This window comes from Thunnus maccoyii, chromosome 7 (assembly GCF_910596095.1).
Source record: "Thunnus maccoyii chromosome 7, fThuMac1.1, whole genome shotgun sequence".
Classification (NCBI taxonomy): domain Eukaryota; kingdom Metazoa; phylum Chordata; class Actinopteri; order Scombriformes; family Scombridae; genus Thunnus; species Thunnus maccoyii.
The window spans coordinates 4721056-4742800 of NC_056539.1; the positions used below are offsets into that span (position 1 = coordinate 4721056).

At 38.9% G+C, this 21745-nt stretch overlaps 1 protein-coding gene across 2 annotated transcripts in view; it reads right to left on the reverse strand.

The window, feature by feature from the left end:
- tbl1xr1a (tbl1x receptor 1a) overlaps positions 1-19106 on the reverse strand; it is a 52506-nt gene extending 33400 nt beyond the window's left edge. The window contains exon 1 of one of the 2 annotated variants that reach the window (XM_042416010.1): positions 18721-19106. The gene's annotated coding sequence lies outside the window, so the exon portion shown is untranslated. The remainder of the gene's footprint in view (positions 1-18720) is intronic. The other variant, XM_042416011.1, reaches the window with a different exon arrangement.
- Between the last annotated feature and the right edge of the window lie 2639 nt (positions 19107-21745).

The window sequence follows — 21745 nt, forward strand, 5'->3', positions numbered from 1 at the left end:
TCCACCTACCAGCAGCTCAAAAGCTCACTAATTAACACGTTACATCTTTATTTATAAGTGTAAAAACATGGGGGGTTGTGTGCCAGACTATTTTATGGCTGTGTGCTCCGTTGGTTGCATGGGAACCTTGCAGTGATGATAAGACTCCATTGAGAATTTTGCAGGTGATTATAGATCAATTATTTAATTTTTTTTGCTTTGTTCACACAGTTGTTTGAGTTTCAAATAAAAAGTGAGTGCTACACCAGCAGCATGCAACAACATTCAGCTTTAGTTTAATATTCAGTATGAGAATTCATAAAATTGCATTCATATTACACTTTACAGATTAATATAACAATTAGCTTCTGTCTTGCTGACTGGCTTTGCATTAGGCAAGTTATGAAGCTGCCACACACATCTCTCATTCTTTTTTAAACAGTCAGTTTTGTCCATGAGAGACACAATAACACAACTGTAGCATCACACCTTCCAACAGACAATATCACTGCTCCTTTGTATATAAAAAGGAGCTCATGGACCGCAGGCTTTTGACTTCACAACAATACTACATCTTTGGTCATGTCACTAAGTACATGTTAACACAACAAATCCATGATGAGATCAGCCTTCTTTTTATACTGGCTGATCCAAGGCCATAGCAGACAAGCTCAACCACAGCATAGGTCCTTTAGATTTAACCCTGGATTACAGATAAACATATCAACCTCTGATGCAACACAGAGCCCCGGCTATCCCTGATAATAATGCAATACATCAGAGCGCTGCGAGGATCCCGTGACATTTAACCGGAGTTAAACACACCTCTGCTTTCTCCTTCTCATGAAGTACACAAGCGACACATCATCAGAGAAAATAAAACCCTACCTAGTAAAATATTCAATCCAACTCACTGAGATACTTTGAAATGGTTTATTTTGGAAATCCATAATGCAATAATACTAAAGTATGAAAGATGGCATCCGTGTGATCTGTTATTATGTCATCTGGTGCTCATAATTAGCTCACTGGTATGTTACATCAGCTGTGCAAATTTCACAGGGTCTGCTGTCAGAGCTACAGAAGTTGTGCCACTCTTGCTAAATATAAATGTAGTAACTACTTCTATGCAGTTAGAGAGAAACTTAATTGTGTCTGTCTAATCAACTTTCCAAATCCAAAAAAAGACGAGTCAAAGTGTAAGGAATTCATTACACAGTTCTCGTTATGCGAGATAAACACATTTACAAGTTTTCAGTATTCAGTCTGTCCGTCTCCTCTCAAATACTGTTTGTATTTATAATGTCGACCAATAGTGTTAGGACTGACTAGCTACCCTGCAACAATATAACAACAATTCTGCATGTAGCTTTAGCCTCAGTTTTTTAACATGGTAAGTGCATATTTAAGACACGATTATCATTTTAAAACAAGCAAAGTGGAGACTGACTTCTCAACCAACTCACAGTTAGCTAGCTAGTACCTGCAGCTGATAAAACCCATTTCAGCCAGAAAAATCAATGGTTGTCTGCTAGAAAAGGGAGGCCTCCTTTTGTTTATTTCTCCATTAAATCAAAGACCCATGTTTCAAAAACTGCCACAAATTTTGAGTGGTAAATCTGTCACCATTATCACTGTAAACTGCCTACATGTCATTCTCAATCACAACGTTTGACAGGCGAAACAACAGCAGATAAGGAGGCGGAGCTTCGCCAGCAGTCAATTGAAGTTACTCATTAAATCAGCAAAAGCACCATAGAAGAAAAAAAAACATTCAGATTGAACGGAGGTAGCAGGCGTGCACAGATAACAACGGGCTAGTTGTCATATCTTCAGTTATCAGTGAACACTTCCGCTGCACAGGCAGCATCCTCACTGATCTGAACACAAGGCTCCTTTGAGAAGCAGAGGAAACTCAAGGCATCAATTTTACACGACTAGTCCTTCTGGCAAACCTTGAGTTTAAACTAGTCAGTGACAAATTCTCTTCCCTTCAACAAATATATTTGTATTATGAGCAAGAGTGTTGCCTCTTCACGGTGCTGCCCTATGACAATTTTTCTGGCTGCTTTTTAACTTGTATTGTAACCAGTACATCACCAAATAAACAACATTTACTTATCATAAATACACAAATAATGCTGCTGCTGTTTCAATTCTGTTCCACAGCATTACAGTTTCATTACTCTCTAATACAGCGACAGTTTCGGGAACATCCTGCTGTGGAATATAGATTTCCAACCATATAACTATGAGACAGAGTAAATGCAATCATTAAGTTCATCAATCCCACAGGCACAGGACCATGTTTCACCTCCAATTAAACAAAGAAAAACTATTATGTCCAGCCACTCAAATCTCTATCAATGCACACACATGATTTTTAAAAAAAAACTTGAGAATTAGCCTTAGAAAAAACATTTTACCTGTTCACAAGTTTTTTGGGATAAGCAAATTGATTGTTGTTGATTGTACTTAAATCACACAGTACATTCAAATAATGTTTAAAATAAAATAAAGTCTGTTTGCCTACTTATAATTATGTGATGTCACTGCAATGTATCAAACTGACCTGTAAATTTTACGCTTGTTAGCCGTTGGCTAAGCTCTGTGTCACTCTCCACAATGCCTGAAAAAAAACATTGCATTGGGTCTAACAACTGGAGACAGCAGTCCAGTGCTACAGTATAAAATCTACACCCAGAGTGCAGCTGTGGTGGGGCGTTCCTGTGTTGGCGGGTCAACCCTGTCCTGGAAGCCGAGGAATGCCCACTGTCCCTTTGTCTTTTCCTTCTGGAAACACTGGGACACCAGCTGTATTGGGGTGTTCCCATGCTACCATCCGCCAACAAGCAAAGTGAGCGCTCCCGTCACAGTTTGCTAACAAATGTAATGCTTCTGTTTCAGTCAGACACTTGAGTCTAGGCATTGACCATTTATAGCAAATGATTGTACAGTTAGGTTTGGCAGAAAAGACTCTGCTCTTTGAGGGAGCTCTCAAAAAAATCTAAGCAGTAACACAGATTCTGCTTGGAAAACTAATCCCCCGTAAATATTTGCACACATATACACAGAGTTTCCCATGTATTTGTTTATTTGTGGCAGCCCGCCACAATATCAACATTGCCCGCCACCCAATGATTTCTTATTGCCACTGACAGAATGGACTTTGACTAATAGCATTTTCATTTTTCAAGTATTTGAACAGACAAAAGGGTGTGCTATGGGGGCTTGCTTTAGTCCTTCTTCTGCAGGTTTATACCTAGGTAAATGAAGACTTTGCTGAAACCATGAAATAAACAGTTTTCTTAAGCACATTATCTGGTGGGGACGGTACATTGATGATGTCTGTCTGTTTTGGTCCGGGTCAGAGACAGAGCTACAAGCTTTCCATGTTTTTTTGAACAGTATTAACTCTAACATCAAGCTGTCACTAGATTACAGCAAGGAGATCATACACTTTTTTTTTAGATCTTATAATCTTTAAAGATAATCAAGGGACCTTGCATACATCTATATTTAGGAAACCAACAGAGACAAACATCATACTATATGCCAAGAGCTTTCATCCTAAGTGGCTCAAAGAGAATGTCGCTTATGGTTCCAACGAGTGTGGAGAATTGGTGACCAGAAAAAGGAGTTTAAGGCCAAATCCAATGAAATTATGTCATGCTTTCAGGAACATGGATATAGATAAACAACCCTACAGAAAGCATACACTAGAGCCAAACACCTGGACAGACAAACTTTACTACAAAGAAATGCTCCCAAACAAGCAAAAGATAGAGTAGTATTTGTCACAACACACAGCACAGAGGCAGAAAACATTAAACAGATTATAAATAGGATTTGGGGTATTACAGAGAGTGATGGTATAATCAGTCAGATCTTCCCTGAACCACCATTAATCAGTTTCAGGAGATGCCCTACTCTACAAGATAAACTGGTACACAGTCATCTTCAACCAAACACCCAACAACCATGGTTGGGTCCAAAACCCAAGACGTCCTACAGGTCTAACCACTCTAACCACTGCACAAATGTAATATATAGCAAGATATTTACAGATTTAACATCTCAGAAGGAGTTCACCATTAATCATTTCATTAACTGTAAAATCTTGTTTGCTTTTTACAGGCTAGAATGTCCCAGTTGCAAAGTTTTTTTTTACATTGGAAAAATAAAAAGACATCTACAGGACAGGCTAGCAGAACACAAATATGCCATTCATGCAGGGAATGTAAACTACCCTTTGGCTAGACACTATGTGGATTTCTATAACAGTAACCCATCCACATTACAAGCCTTTGGCATTGACCACATCTCATCTTCCATATGAAAAGGTGATTGACAAAGGAAACTTAACTAACAGGAAGTTTTTTAAGTCTTACCGCACGGCTAGGCTCGTGGAATTAATCTCAGTACAGATGGAATAGCTGTAACAATGAGAGCCCAACCGATATATTGGTCAGCCAATTATCAGTCGATATTGGCCTATCACAGATATATCGATATTGGCGTATATGTTGTCCGATATGCACCGATATTTTCTTAATTTTTTAATGTTATATAGGCAGCATTTTATGTATATCTAATCCTTTTTCTTAATTCAAGTTTAATATATATACACACATGTTTTGGTTTTTTATATAGTTATTTATAATTATTAAATTCCCAGGGAAGTTTACTGTCTCAGTGCACTGATGTCATTTTATACAATAAAGCTTGTTAAACTGTAACATGTGCCTCCATTACATATCTTTGTCACAAGTGTTTGATAACCACATTCGATTGCAACTACAGTGCAAAAAATGTGCGTTTATGTATATATTCTGAATATATAAGATTATCGGCTAATATATCGATAGACTTTTTTTACACCCTAATATCGGTATCGGCCCCAAAAATCCAGTATCGGTACTAGTAATCAGCACTAGTAACAATATATCACATACACCACCAGTGCAAACATAAAATACATAAGTGCAAAAAGAAAAGGCATACACAGCTCCATATACCATACAATACAATTAGACCAACGTTTGTGTATTCATCAACTGTACAGCTTTGGGGAAGAAGCTCCGGTTAAGGCGTTCTGTCCTGCCTCCTTGTCACCTGTACCTCCTGCCAGAGGGGAGATGCTGAAACAGATGGTGAGCTGGGTGGAGAGGGTCATCCGTGATCTTGACAGCTCATGAGATGGTGTTGCTATGTTGTGTGTATATGGAGTCTGGTGTGAGGAGTTTACGACCTATGATCTTTGATGATTCCATCCATTTTCTTTATTGTGTGCTTAGATGTGTTTCTGTACCAGACAGTAATCGATCACTGTGTAAAACTGGACCAGTAGACCTTTCCTGACTCTGTGCTTTTCGAGTTGTCTCAAGAAGTAGAGTCTCTGTTGGACTTTTTGCATTTGATGGTTAGCGTTAAGGTCCCATTTCAGGTTATTGCTGATGTGTGCGCCAAGGAACTTGAAGGAGTCAGTTATTGTAATTGGCTGGCTGTCGATCAGGATAGGTGCTTTTATTGATTGTTCTGCTCTGAAATGGTTGATCATTTCAGTGGTTGGATTGGATTGACAAACTACGGGCTACTAAACATCCAGGCCTAAATGAGGACCCAGATTTTACAGCTTTTTTATGAACATCCTGTTGTTTTTTGTAACCATCGCCATTGTTTGTATTCACCTTGTTGCTCTTTAATTCAGCTTTGATGAATATTGTGGTCCAAAACCATTGTTTGTATTGACTATGCTGCTCTTTAATTTAGCTTTGATGAATATTGTGGTCCAAAACCATTGTTTGTATTCACTATGTTGCTCTTTAATTCAGCTATGATGACAACACCATCTGCTGTAGTTTGTATATGTCGACATCCTGTCTCGGCCAAAACGCCATGTCCAAGTGGAAGATTCCTGTTGGTGGAACACCACTAGAAAAGGACCAGGTGATTCATGAGATCTGTTTGACTCCATGACGAAGGCTTGATGCTGAAATGCATTATAGTTTTGTTTTAAAAGTCTAATATGCATTGATGCATTCAAGTTAACTCAATCTCGGAGACCTCTTCAAATAAGTTATTAGCAAGCATGCAGGGCTCGAGTGCACCGTTGTCGATGCAACGTTAAATTTATTTTGGGAGGAAATTGCAACAAGACTTGAAAAAAAGAACAAAGTTTGTAAAAACCAAACAAGTCCAACTCCGGACAGCTATTGAGCCCGTTAGCATATTAGCATGTTAGCGAGTGTGTGTGTGTGTGTGTGTGTAACCCAGTCAGCTACCACCACAGATAGACTCTAATTCTGAGGGAAACACTGTATACATATATGATCATTACATTATAGTTAAATCAACAATACCAAAAATAGCACAGAAGGTGGAGGTTGGGTTGGTGGAGGCAACAATCAGCTTAGGCATAATAGTATAGTATTATAGTGTCCGGTTATAATAGCTGTGCTGTATACCTGCATGAATATGATTGGACTTGACTCAGTCAGCCGATAGCTACACAGCTGTGAATGAGACAATGACTGTGAAGCATTAGTTGAACAGATGATGGCAATAAGCTAATGCAAGCATCAGTTCAGTGATCTGCCAACAACAGCTTACACTTTGCTTCATTAACATGTGATTCACATAGAGATTCTATTGTTTATCAAATATTTCAAATTAAATTATAAATCATATTATGGATTATTTTAAAATGAACCATAAAATAAAATATTACTGTTTACAAAAAATAATAATACTGACATGCTAATATTATCACGTTAGACAATCAAATTATTAGCAAATATTGATGTACTGGCAAAGCACTCAAGTTTGATTGTATTTTTTTCATATCATTTGTTGAAAAACACTTAGAGCTGAAACAAAATTATATTTTCATTCATTTCTATTAATTGTTGCTGTGATTTCTCTGTTGGTCAGACAAAACAAGATATTTGTATAGCTGCAGCCCTAAAAACAATCACAAAATTTTGCACAATGGGTCACTTGAAACAATGAACTTCCCAAAGCTCTGTTGATTAGCAGATGGGAACCTAATCAGCCCTTATAGCAGCAAATCATCCCCAAACACGCTTCACCCTGATTCACACTCAGTTTAAAGAATACTGTCCACATCCACAAAGCTGCAAGGGTCCGAATTCTCTCATCAACTCATATCCATTGTGAATGTGCATGCCTTACAAGCGTGCCGACTGCATATGTACAGACATCCAATGTATAAAGTAAAGAACTATGTGTGTATCCACCCTGCTGTCCGCTATCAGTAGGGTGAATAGAGGTATATCAGACAGAAGAACGATCACAACACTACTCTACACAGTATAGATTTACTAGATTTACTATACTATCAGAGCCATCTGCAGTAGCACTCCTGCTGTGCCAACACAGTGGTCTCATTGAAATCAATGAGGAGCCTGTATTTTTGGCTGGACTGCAACAGCAGGGCCAGCCCTACAAATACCGTTGTCCGTGCGTGCGTGCGTGCGTGAGTGAGTAATTAAGTGTGTGAGGAAGTCACACCATTGGTTTGCCGGCCAAGCGTTGGAGTTTCCCCATTGGCTGTTGCTCTTTCAAAATGAATCGGCACAAACAGTATCTTTAACTCTGTTACAAAAAGAAATATTCAGGCTTGGGCTAGTATCAGCACTTGCAACATAAAATTATTTTGCCCAAATGTCAACAATATAGTGAAATTTGCAGGTTTTAAAAAGTGGGTCATTCATAATTTGTCTAAAAGCATTGATAAGCACAAAAGAAGTTCCTCAATGGTCTTATAACAGGTCATTACAAAGGCATCACTATTAACTGGGTAGTAATTGAGTTCTCCTGTAGTGATATCCACTTAACAATAGTTCTGAGAATCTGAACTTACCTCTCTAAAATATCAGATATGGCACTATATGACATCTAAACTGTGAATTGGGGCTTTCCCAGAGGTTGGGACAGAAGCTGCAGGGTACAAATAATCACCCTTGGTCTCTGCAGCAGAGGGTAAGAGGGGCTGTAGGCCTGTAAACTTCAAAGGCTTGTGGGTAAAGGGGGGGAGGGCCACCGAGCACAGACACATTCTTTACAATGTTGAACTTGACCCCTGGGGTTGCCAAACACACCATGTGACTGCTTGTCAACTGTGTGTATGTGTGTGTGTGTAATTGAGCAGGAGTGTGGGTGCGTGCAGTATGTGTGTCCACAGTCCCTTAAACCTGTTTGAGCACTTAAATCATCACAAATTATATGACGGTTCTGCATTTCTTTTAAATAAATGTGTTACATTACATAAATACACTGGAAAACAACTGAAATACAGAGCAATCGTGCATGCATTTTTTAGTAGGGATGTAGTCTCCTGGTCGATTGGTTGGTCAATATGCTCTTGTCTGACCAGATTCAGCCCCGGACTCACCCCAGGCACCGCCTCTTGGGCTTCCAAATCTTGGAAGGTTAGTGAGGAGTTAGCACTGTGTTTGTTCATGGGGGTAGATAGCTCTGGTTCACACTCCAACATGGTAGGTGGTGGTAATGCAAATAATTATACCACTGACTACTGCACAAAACGGAATATGTCAAGCTGCCAAATACCACTGTCACAGATGATGAAGAGCTCAAGGGCAAAATGGCAGTCATATAAACGCTAACTGCCTGAGAATTTTTTTTTTACTGCTTCCAAGAGCCTGGCAGGAGAGTATGTGAATATGTAACTATACTATGACGTAAGTTATATTCAAATAGTAATGTTATTTTTTTACAAAAACAGCTGTTACAAGGGGGGGGGGGGGGGGGGGGGGGGGGAGACACATTCCACACACGCGCAGTAGATTACCGTCTACATGAAGACAGCGTTGTGACCGCACAGACTGGTGCGGAAGGTCCGCACGGACACAATAAATTGCAGGTATGCCGACGTCCGCACAGAGTCTACGTATGTTCTGTTGATAGCTCTACACTGTTGCTGCATGAGCCACAGTTAGCTTCACAGATGACAGGACGACCTGCGTCAGAATACCGGAACTCTCAATTAACAGCTTTTAAGGTGTTAGCTTCAAACTGTTTATGTTCATGTTAAATGTTGAGAGATTCCAGTTGAGTTTCACTATATGACAGCTGCAGGACATTTACACTGACAACTATCCATAACGCGACCAGCTAAATTATTTCTCTAGTAAAGCCTCACCACTCTTTTTTAACAAATATAAACAGAATGTTTTTTGCTGGAGGAGACCATTTTGGCCAAGTTTCAAGAATTTAATTTTGTAGTTTGGCCAACTTGTGGAATTTACATTCATTAGCTACAGATTAAATCTGCCAGCAGAAAGCAGCAGTTAAAGCCTTCAGCTCCTAAAACTGGTTAGGATGATAATTAGGATTGTTAATATTGTAGGTTATTATTACTACCACAGCTTTTCATGTTAGAAAATTACCCTCATAATCCTTCAGCTCTAGTATATAAACAAGCTAGTCCTGATTCTTAGTAATTTATGTAATGACCTCCCCAGACAACACGGTATCAGCGCACTAAATGATTCTTATCAGGACTGTATCAGAGAGGTTTTTACTCGATAGTATTTTCTCCACACCTCCCCCAACAAACACTGTCATTTCCATATACAGCATATACAGAGTTATTTTAGCAATTTTGAACCTGTATTGCTGTCATTTTTATCTAAATCATATCCCATATGAAATCGTGTAGCCTTAATATTATTCCTACTGAATTTCTTAACCAGGTTACTGACACAGTTGGGCCCAGTATTTTATTGATATAGCAAAAGGCATTTTCTATCTATTTTTAAACATGCTGTGGTCCAACGTCTTTTAACAATTTAAGGCCAATTTTTAAACTTCCATTTTTATCATAAGTTTTAGAAAAAGTGGTTTCAACCCAACTTTTAGCTTTTATGTGTCATAATAACATTTTTGAGAAGTTTAGTCAGGTTGTAGAACTTTACATAGTACAGAAACTGCTCTCCTCAAGGTAACCAATGACGACCTTTTATCAATCAACGGGGGAGAGCACAATTTGAATTCTTTTACACATAAGTGCAGCTTTTGACACAGTAGATCATACCATTTTAATTGATCATCTTAAAACCTGTGTTGGCATCAGGGACACTGCACTTAGTTGGTTTTATTCTTACCTTTTAGAAAGAACCTACTCGGTCACCATGGGTGATTACTCATCTTCTACAACACACATTACCTGTGGAGTACCTCAAGGTTCAATTTTAGGTCCAATTTTATTTTCTATCTACGTGCTTCCACTTGGCCAAATCATCCACCGTCATAATGTCTCTTTTAATTACAATGCAGACGACACACACAGATATATCCTCATCTGAGACCTGGTGACCCAAAAAGCCTAGCTGCTGTTGTAGATTGTCTCAGTGATGTCAACTGTTGGATGGCACAAAATTTTCTTCAATTCAATAACTCAAAAGCAGTTCAGTCCCCCAAACCTTATCAGTCTCATTGAGAGTGGCCTTGGTCCTTTCTCTGCTAATGTGAAACCTGCTGCCAGAAATTTGGAAGTACTATGTGATGTGATTCAGATTTCAGCTTTGAACCACAGATAAAAAAAAAATGTCCATTCCTGCTTCCTTCAAATAAGAACCATCTCCAGAACCAACACTCACACACTAGGGGTGTAACACAGCGGTACAAAGAATACGCTCTGTGACCCAAGCAATTACTGTCAAAATAGTTTAATGATGCACTTACTCTGATGTGCAGAACAATAATTTTGGCAATGCACCACTTAGTTGTAGCATGGATGTATGCTAGCCGGCTTAGCCAAGGTAGCCTGGTTACCCTGGTAACCCTGTAGTGTCACTGACAAACGAGAGACCCATACCACTGACCAAGTGCAACATGATTATTAAAATATGTACTGTCCATAGTGAAATGACACCGCATCTCCCCATCCCCTTCCCCTTTTTGCAGTGGTTGGCTTTTCACTGCGCCTTTGAGTGAAGCTGTTTAGATTAACTATTTGATTTCTGACATGGTCATACAGCACATCGTAAGAACCAGTTCTAAGAGAGAAAAATGTAGTTAAAATGAATGAAAGTAAAAGTAGTGGTCTGGTCCTTCTGACTGATATATTATTATATATATCATTAATATTATTATTTTTATTATTATTATTGTTTATACTGACACATCAGTGTGTAAACAGCATGTTACTGTTGTAGCTGTTGGTGCTAGTTTAAACTACCTTATATGCAGTTAGACCATAAATTATCATAACAGCAGTTAGCAGGTGTCCTGACTCCTTACAAGAGACAGAAAGAATGTTTTCCTTTTCCACTGCAGTAACTAAACTACTTCAGTAATAGTTTCCACTACAACAACTAAACAGTTTCAGTAATAGTTTCCACAGCAACAACTAAACTGTTTCAGTAATAGCGCTGACCAATTAATTTATCAATTGTTGGATGTTTACATTTTTCAAAAGAAAGGACCTTCTACCTTTCTTTTTTTTCTGCTGTACCAAAATCATACCGAACCATGACCCTAAAACGGAGGTACATAGCAAAACGTGAATTTTGTGTACCGTAACACACCTTTCTCACACACTAACATGTAAAAAGTCATTCACACACTTATTTTCTCTAGACTTGACTACTGTAACTCCCTCCTTCCTGGCATAAACCAAAAGTCACTCTCTTGCCTCCAACTAGTTCAGAATGAAGCAGCTATGGTTCTTACTGGTTTTAACAAACAACATCCCATCACCCCAATCCTGGCTTCTCTCCATTGGCTCCCTTTTTGATTTAGAATTGGTTTTAAGATTTTACTGATCACTTTTAAACTATGACTAGGTCTGGCCCCAAGCTACATAACAGAAATGTTGACCCCATATGAGCCAGTTTGCAGCCTTAGATCCTCAGGTGGGGCCCTGCTGGCCGTTCCAAAGTCGAGGCTTAAATCTAAAGTTGACCGTGCTTTTGCCATCAGGGCCCCACAGCTTTGGAATGACCTGCCTGAGGAGATAAGGCTGGCAGAATCAGTGACTTCTTAAAACCCATTTTTATAGACTTGCTTTTATGTGACGTTGTCTATTTATTGCTTTTATTCTTTTTTATTTGTATTTATTTATAATTACATTTTCAATGTTTTCTTAATGTCTTTTATCTCTTTTACTGTCTTCATTTGTCATCTGTCATCTACACTGTGTTTTTACGTCTTTTGTCTTTTTATTTTAACTTTATCTTAATATTGTCTTGTTTTTGTTTGGCCTTACTACAGCTTTCTTGTTGTGTACTGCCTTATAAGTATCCTGCTTATGCTTTGTCTAAAGCACTTTGTAAACTCTGTTTTTAAAAAGGTACTATATAAATTAAGTTGTTACTGTTACTAATCATTATTATTATTATCTGCATAATATCACATAAATTTAATGTAGTCAGTCATGGGTGTCAGCAACATTGTGCACAGAAACCACACAGGGATGAACTAGAATCAGCTGAACTATATTGTTTAAAGACAGATCTAATACTGTAGCGTGAAAACCACAAGACAAACAGTCTGAGAAATCCTGTTTGATAATTGAATCACAGGCCGGGCTTGTCTGAACACAGCGTTAAGGACACAATGTGAGGTATGCATTTGGCACAGTTTGGCTCATCGTGAAGGTAAGGCTGAATTATGGCAAAAATGACCCCTCATCTCTGCACATGTACAGGATCCAGGCCTGTTCCATATTTGTGTTTCTCTCCAGCTCATGTCAGGCCATTAACTAAGGAAGACATTTTCACTCACTGCACTTCTTTGTCCATTTTGTCTTTCCCTTCTCAATTCACAACACTGACAAGCACTGGTTACATAACTGTACTACTCCACATCTCTTCCTCTGTGATTTAATAAGGCCAACTAATCAATGTGTTCTGTGTAGATAACATGACTCAGCTGCCTGCTCTGTAACTACCCATATTCTTGTGTCCTGCGCTCAACATTTGCTCTAGGAAAGCAAGATCCAAGACAAATTAGCCAGTCCAGTATATAGTAACAGTGTTCACATTATATTTCAAAGACCTTTCTGGTCACAGAATAGATGCGTTATACGAGATTTGAATGTACCCGTCTGTCTTTCTTCTTAGTCTAAATGACTGAGTGAAAAGAAATGAGTGACTATTTCCAGACAGAGAAACCATATATTACTCTCACTGCCCCACTTAAGGCTCTGGTGTCAGGTACTATATAGTCATTGCAAGAATCTTTGCTTGCAGTTCAGTCTGATAAAATGAGCCACTGTATGGATGGCCGACCAGCTTGTGAGGTAAGAAAACGTGTCCAGGACCATCATCAGATTTCCATGCATCTTTGTTTTTTTTGTCATTCTTCTGCCAGAAAATTGAATAATGTACAAGAAGGTAATTACAGCCACGCAAAGCTTTCCAAGTTCTCTATAGTTTATTATTGAAAAGAACGGCTGCATCTAAGATGTAAAGTAATGCAAAGTGGTTTTGCTGCACTTCTTTCATTCATTTTCCTGAGCATACTCATTTATTTTCTCCTTAAATTAGCCTAATTTGTGCTAGACCCCTGACCCTACCCTTACCCCTAACCCTCTGTCACAGCAACTAATGAAAAACACTGTGGCATCATAAAAGGATACAAAAGTAGCTGGAAAATGCACTGCCAGTTCACAACACAAAACCAGCACACCAGCGGCACAGAACGTGTACAAGAAGAAAAGCAGACAAATCAAAGATTCAGAGGAATACAAACTAAATTCTAAAAATCTGAAAAATGTTGTCATCTATTTGGCATTGTGCAGTATAAAGCTATAAAATACCACAGGGAAGATTTAACTTAGATTTTTCTATGTTTTGTTTCTCCTCTCATTGTTGTTCTCTTATACACTGACTAGGGCTGAACAATATCATTTCAGCATTGTCATCGGGGGTGTATGCAGATGCCATAGGCAAAATGCAATCAATGAAATGTAATAAAGCTAATTCATCCCACTGTGGAACCTGCTTTCATGACTATGACAAACAGTCTTATTCATCTGATAAATAACACAATTCATTCAGATTTTATATCTGCTCCTGGTTTCACACACGCTGCGCCTGCTGACCAATCACAATCACAACTGAGAGAGAAGCCAACAAGCATCTTCTGTGGATTTTTTCATCTACCTTTGAATAACTAAAAACTATAAAAGAAACCAATAAAGAGAAGGCTTCAAAAAGTACATCTGCTGGTCAGACATGGTCCATTTGGGGACGGACGAAATGTTGAATCAACACCTTTTGTACTGTCAACAAAAACTAAATGTGACAGGCTTAATAAAAAGGAAGGAATTATTGCTGGGCTATTGTATTGGACTGCAGTATGATGTAGCCTGGTGTACCTAATTTGGTGTATATCTGGTAAACACATGCCTCATGACAAACAGACTGCAAACAAAATGCATGAATGAGCCAATCAAACTGTGGAGGAGTGATGTGATTTTTTTTAAAAATTTTTTTTTATTTGATATTTTTTCTATTCCAGCTTCTGCATGTGGGAATAGAGATGTGTTTTGATCTCTGAGGGTACTACTTGTTGTCAGTTTGCTTAGGTGTGATTAAACACCAAGACCATAGCTTACATTATAGCTAGTCAGTGTAATTATGATGAATGTTAATAAGTAAAATTGAGTTACCTCCTAAAAAGGCTCAGCAGTGGAGCAGAGGGGAGTCCAACACATGCTGCGTAAGATGAACCAATTAACTGCTCAGACCTCAAACAACCCACATTACATGCGCAGGTGTGACCCTGATCTTAATGTGGGTCGGCTATGATGGACACAGAACAACATACACTGGATGTGAATTGAGAGTTAAGTGTAAAAGAATAGCTCTGACGGCCCAGTGGAGAGCTGAGGTTTTGTTTTATTTAGGTGTTCTCTTCCTGTACGGTTACCAACAGTTCATCAAAAGTACTGGTGTAGTAAACAGGTTGGGTACCGCTAACATTTGAACCAATATCAGTACATGGAGATCAGTACCAGTACCAAACAGTACCTTTTTTCAGTACTTAACTCTCTGTGTAATAACAAAGTAATACTATGTTTGCGTAGGATTAGCATGCTAGGCTAACAGTCCGTCACAGTCCGTCACACACGTCTGTGTGACTTTACATCTGCGCCGTGACATCTTTCAGAGCACACAAACACCATAAACACACCTGTCACCTGCCCAGCATGGTGCTGTTAAACCAGAGACACCGCAGCTACACCTTGTTTTTGTACAGTTTATGGTCTACACACAGCACAGCACAGCTATGCTAGCTACTGTGCAGGCTGGTAAAATGGATATGTCACGTCTCTTTGGTGGGTTGGTGCTCCCGTCAGTGTCGGAGCCTCTGTGTGAGACGCTTCCGTCTGTAAATGTGTATTTCAAAACTTATTTCAGGGCTGTGCTCACTCTCAGTCCTACTAGTGCAGCTCACTCTCAAGCTGCCTTCAGATGGTAAGAAATTTACTGTTCGCTCACCGCAGGGTAGGGCACAGAGCATAGTGCAGGTCTTGAATCAAAGGCTACGCAAAAGATCTAAATCTGTCTGACCCCGCCTACAGACACAAAACACCCAGATATTGTTCAATGATAGATCTTAACAGACATCACACATTTAAACATACTAGTAAATAGTAAAATATGTCAGTTGGGAAAGATAAAAAGAGAATTAGTAGACTGCACTAATATAAGACAGAGTATGGAAGTGAGGGCAGAGGGGGATGATTCATCTCTTCCCTCCTCATCCTCTTTCAGTCCATCCAGCATAACACCAGGCTCACAAAACTCAGATCAAACTGTCAAACTCGGCGGTGCTGATCAAATAGTCATGATTCTGTTACTGTTTTGCCTATTTCCCGCCTCAACTGTTTTCAGAAACATATTTTAGTGTACTTTAGCTGCAATATGAGAAAGTTTGTGACTGGCCGCCATTTTTCCCTGCTTGGAAATGGACAAGCTTCTGGCTACGTCACATACAGCTGCTATTCATTGGTTGCACTGACCAACCAGGTCAGCAGCAACCAAGGTCTAAGTTGAAATAATATGAACTTTGAGTTCAGTGCTCGGTGGCAATTTCAAGCGGTGTGCGATGCCAAAGGTAGTGGCCTAGTTGGCGCCCGGCACCACTCTCCCAATAGGAAAACAATGGCACAGCCAGCGCAGAGCGGTTTTACCAATGATCATGTATGGGCACCTTAAGTCCCACTGAGAGTGAACTGTGCTTGGGGCTGTGCTCAATCTCAGTTCCACAAGGTACCGAAATTTGGCACCAATTGATCTAATGTGAATTGGTACTCAGTAGTACCAACGTAATTTGTCAGTACCCTTGAAAGTACCAAGTTCGATACCCAACCCTAGTAAACAGTAACTAATCAGTACTTAAAATATAATAATCCTGTGACATAATAACAGCCAATATCAGACCAATTAACTAATACAATAGGAAAAGGAGCAAGGACACATAAGCTAAAATAATAGGATCAAAAATCAAGGAGAAGCAATCCTCTCCAGTAGTTTTGTTTGCAAAAATATGACATCTGAATACAAAGTCAAAGTCACATCCTACCTCTGTGCTAGCTTAATTTCAACTAGAATTTGTTCCAGACTGTATGTATTTGCATTGGCTGAAATTTGATACTAGGGTTTCTGTTCATACTCCAAGCTAAATGTGTTCCGCTGTTGTACATAAGAATGTCTGAACATCCATCTAATCAACATATAGCAATGTTCGTTTTATTAGCATTCAACAACTACAAATTACATGCATCTGTGGCCATGAAAAATACTTGTCTCAAACTGCTTGCCATGTGTCCTTGCTTGAGACATCAAGCCAACCTCAATGCAATAGTGCAATCAAAGAGCAAAGGATGTGTTGCCTCACATCTTCTGTTAACAGTTGCACTTGAAAACACCACAAAGACTGACAGCCAGCTGCCATGCACATATGCTGTGCACCTGTGTGAGAGGAAATAATCGGTAGTCAGTGTTCTTAATTCAAAAAATATATATCACTTAGAGACATTGTAAAAATCCACACATTTGAATTTATCTATATATTTGAATAAATTGTCGTCATATGGTGCAAATATATGAGATATATTCAACAAGCTGAACCGGTCAAACAGCAGATGATAACTAATGCCTGTCAATAATCCAGTATCATCCAGGCTCTATCGTGTCTAAAAATTCAATTTAATTCAACTTTTTTCTTTTGTTAAGCGGCAATGGTTTATTAGTGATAATGCACTCCAAAGCATTCCAATAATGGATTCAGCACTTCCACCTCAATTATTATGTTCTTCTCTCAGGAAACCTTATTACACATTATATATACACATTATACATATATATACATTATTTATACATTATATATACTGTACATATATATACACACACTCACCAGCCACTTCATTAGGTACACCTGTGCAATCTAATGCAATCCAATACAACAGCTCTGCCATAAATTCTTATTATTGCATTGCATTAGATTGCACAGGTGTTCCTAATAAAGTGGCTGGTGAGTGTATGTACACATTGTGTATGAACCAATGTGAAATATAATATGCAAAATATAACATGGATAACAGGAAATATTCAATTAAAAGTAGAGGGAAATTGTGTATTCAAATGTGTTCCATGATTTAAATTTAAATGAGCGCCTAAAAATACCTTAACCCAATTAGTCTGTGAATCCCAACTCTGGCTAAACAGTCTGCATTACCAGACTTTTCCTTCCAAGCACAAGACACTGAAGGCTTATCTGGGGCTGGTACATTGTGTCATTGAGTTGAGCTTCACAAGGTTGGCAAGTGGCCCTCCTGGGTGTGTGTGCGCACGCGTGTGTGCGCGTTGTGTGTGTTGGTGTTCACCCCTCCCCCACACCGCCCATGGCTTTGGAGCAACCAGCTGCACGGCACTCTAGTAAGCTTTGAATAAGATTGACATAAAGGTAATGAAATAAAATAAAATAGAAAATACAATGCAAAAGGGACATTTGCTGAAGCTACTATATGTTGCAGACAATCAAGGTTAAACTGCAACATCACATCAAACTGGTAATAACCACAATGGGCCTGTGAAGCACAACACTTCAGACTGGTGTGTAAAACCATGGGACAAAATGCTGTCAGTGCTCAAACTATAGTGTCAGTTTTGATCTGTGACTGTTGTTGTTACTACTTTCAATACTTAAATATAACTTATTTTAACACTTAAGTGTATTTCATAACAGGTACAAAGTGAGCATAGAGTAATTAAAGTACATAAGAATTAAAAGCATGTATTCTTGATCAAAAAGTATCTATATTAACAAAAATAAAACAAAAACATAACAGATGAGTAAAAGATAAATGGCTAAGCAAAGTAAATTCCAATACAACTTCTAAAAGCATGAAATATATGTTATATACCATATCTTTATGGTTGAGATTAAAAATCAGTAAAGTGTCTTTAATACAAAGCTAGCAGTAGTTGCAGGAAGGAAGGGCGCGCTCACCACCACAAACCACGCACGAGAACTGCCCTACGAACACATGCACAGTGCGCGCGCGCCTACTCACGCGCTGACGCTGCCCATCCCCCACCCCCGAGAGAAAATATAAAAATAAAGGTTCAAAACAGCGCAATAACCCGCCCAAACCTTGTATTCACAGACATATGTTATCACTCTATACGGGGGTATAATTTATAACGGCAATAATAACGTAAAAAGACGGTAAACACTCACCAAAAGCTCCAAATCACACAAGGGGGGTGCCTTCTCCTCTGTGCTCCTAATATGGAATCTCCTCCTCCTCCACCACCGTTGTTTCAAGCTCTAATTAAACCTCGAAAAAAGCGTTATAACCGCCCTCAGACCCGGCCAACCGGTGCTAGGAATCCCCAATGACCGATGTGTTTTGGATACACGGGCATATATATTGATAAATCCCCTTAAAAATGAGCTGGATGGACAGTTGGGTCTAGATTGTAGGTTTGCTCGCTAGTAGAGAAAAGAGCCAAACGGTTCAGTAGCAGCCAACGGCTTCAGACTGAAACACAGAGCAGCTGACCTGCCAGGCGAAAATGAGGTAGGCCTGAGCTCCTCTCTGCAGGAAGCACACTCCAGTCACATAAACATCAAAATGGGTGTCGCAGTATGGAAAAGGCTGGTAGGAAAGGAAAGTAGGGCTGGGATTTGGCGGTAACTCTTCAAAAGCTTCTTAAAAATATGAAGTTAGAATATTTTTTTAACCAATGTGATTCTTTATATTTTTAGATACGTACATAGCTGTATTTTTGGATTGCAGACGTAGACATGCTAGCATATATTTTTATTTTATGTTACGTCAAATGTAATGTTGTTGTGCAGTTGCTTATTCTTAATCAGGACTGGGCAATATATCGAATTAATTTGATTAATTCAAAAAAAAAATTTGCATCATGTGTAAAATGTCTGTATTATGAAAATCAAGTCATAAGTTGATTTTCATTCAGGAAGTATTGTTGATGATAGGTTGCGATATTAAGTGTCACTCCCAAACTGACGTGAATAGTTATACTATACACACACCTTCTGCAGTTTTTGAAGAAGAAAATCTATCATAATCACGCATCATCACCACGCTTAAAAACAAATTTTATTCTTTTGGTCATATCGCTCAGTTTCATTGCCTAAATATATGGCAATAGCAGCGAGTGGAAATACCTAAAAATAAAGTTCCAGTGGCAGGGAGGGGATTTTGAATGGGAGGGTTCAGGAAGTCCCATCAAACTGTCAAATGCTCCACCCCACCCCCACTGAAAACTGGAATGATTTCTCAGCCATGTTATATAAAGTGGACTACAATTAAATCTGTAGAAAAATAAAGCATTTATATCTGTGTTAAGGGGTTACCTACAGCGGTTATGTAAAGAAAGATAAAGAAAGATAAAGAGAGATGTATAAGACACACGGAGGGTGTGAAATGAGGGGTTGTGTTGTTTATGTATTTTTTATGTTGTAGCCTTTATGTCCAAGACAAATTTCCCTATAGAGACAAATAACGTAATCTTGAATCTTGGAACACGCACATATTCTGCAGACGTAAACAATGAAAAATAGACAACTACTCATGCGTGCATGTATGCATTAACTGAAAGCATATGCTCATCAACATGCACACACACGCATACACACCACAGATAAAGCCCAGCTGAGACAAACAGACACACACACAGACAGAAAGCCCCGGGGTTGTGTGTAGTGAGCTTTAGCGTGGCTGGAGCAGGAGAGTGGGGGATGGGTAATGACTTTTATACAGGGCGAGGGGGGGGCATCAGTGTATTTCCTCAGCCTGTACTTTCAGATGCCTGAGGAGATTTGTAGAACAAGCGGGGCCGTATACAATTTTGATGGTGGTGATCATTTCACATTCTTCTCAGATGAGAAGAATGTGAAATGATTTCTGACTGTAATGCCTGTACTTGTTTTGGTTTGGGGAGGAAATGCAGATATCCCAGCAGCGGTAAGTAATGTTACTGCTTTTGTGGCCCATCACTGCTGAATGAATGGAGAGTAAACAGCTCCAGTGTGGCAAATTGTGAAGTGAGGCACCTCAGGGCGAAGCAGACCACTGTCAGTGTAATGACTTTCTGAGAAACCACAACACACCATCTATATGCAGCACTCAGCCACAGTGTTATCTTCCTCTCTGTTCATTTTGCAGTAAACACACAACTTTCAAGACTTCTAGCAATGAATTTTAAAATCTTAAAATACTCGCTCTTTGGCTAGTGTACATATTATTAGTACTCCTGTATTTGAACACACAATATAATAAACATTCATTTGATAGGGTTCCATGCAGCAATCCACAAGCATACCACATTGCCATCAATTCAGTTACATATAACAGAAGTGATCTAACTGTAAAGGTAGTTCCTTTTTAGACTGTAAAACATAGTGGACATAATCTGTCTGATGCAAAAAGTGAGCCTTTAATGCCAGACCTAATAAAGGTTGGCAGAGCTTACATGTTTAATCATTACAATGGTTTTGGCATGAATCTATTGCACTTAAAGTAACTAGTTCATGGTTGGAAAGTGATGTATTTTCATTTCAGTTTTATACAAACAAGATAAAGGCCTAACATGTTAACTGTCAAATGTAGGCGTGCTGATGGTTGGATTTTTATACTTTGGACAAAGCCAGGCTCGTTGTTTCCCCATGCTTCCTGTTTTTATGCTAAGCTAAGCTAATCGCCTGCTACCTCTAGCTTCATATTTACTGTACATATGAGAGTGCCATCTGTCTTTTCACCAAACTTTTGGCAAGAAAACATATTTCCCAAAACGCTGAACTTCTTTTAACACTGAAGCTGTCTCTTTCTTTGTTCTTTCACTTTTTGCAAAAGAGAAATGCCTATGTAGTTATCAAGCTAGTTATCAGGTTTCTTGGAGGTTGACATTGTTATCTGTTACACTGTAAGTACACCAACACAGTAGCCGCATCATCATCTTGAAACCTTATAAGAAATTAAAACGCAAGGGTTTAATGGCCTGTTACAATTCTTGTGTCGAGCAAACAAATAATCATTACGTATATGAAACTTGAATGAAGAGATGAAAAGTTTGAATTCAGCACTGTTAACATGTGGGGAAATTATTTTAAACAATCAATATTTTTTGTTTGTTTGAAAGACTAAGAAATGACATAAACTTAAAAAAATAATACCACTGGCATTCGGTTGTGTGCAGTAGTGGGAGATGTAGGCTACTAAGATTCTATACTG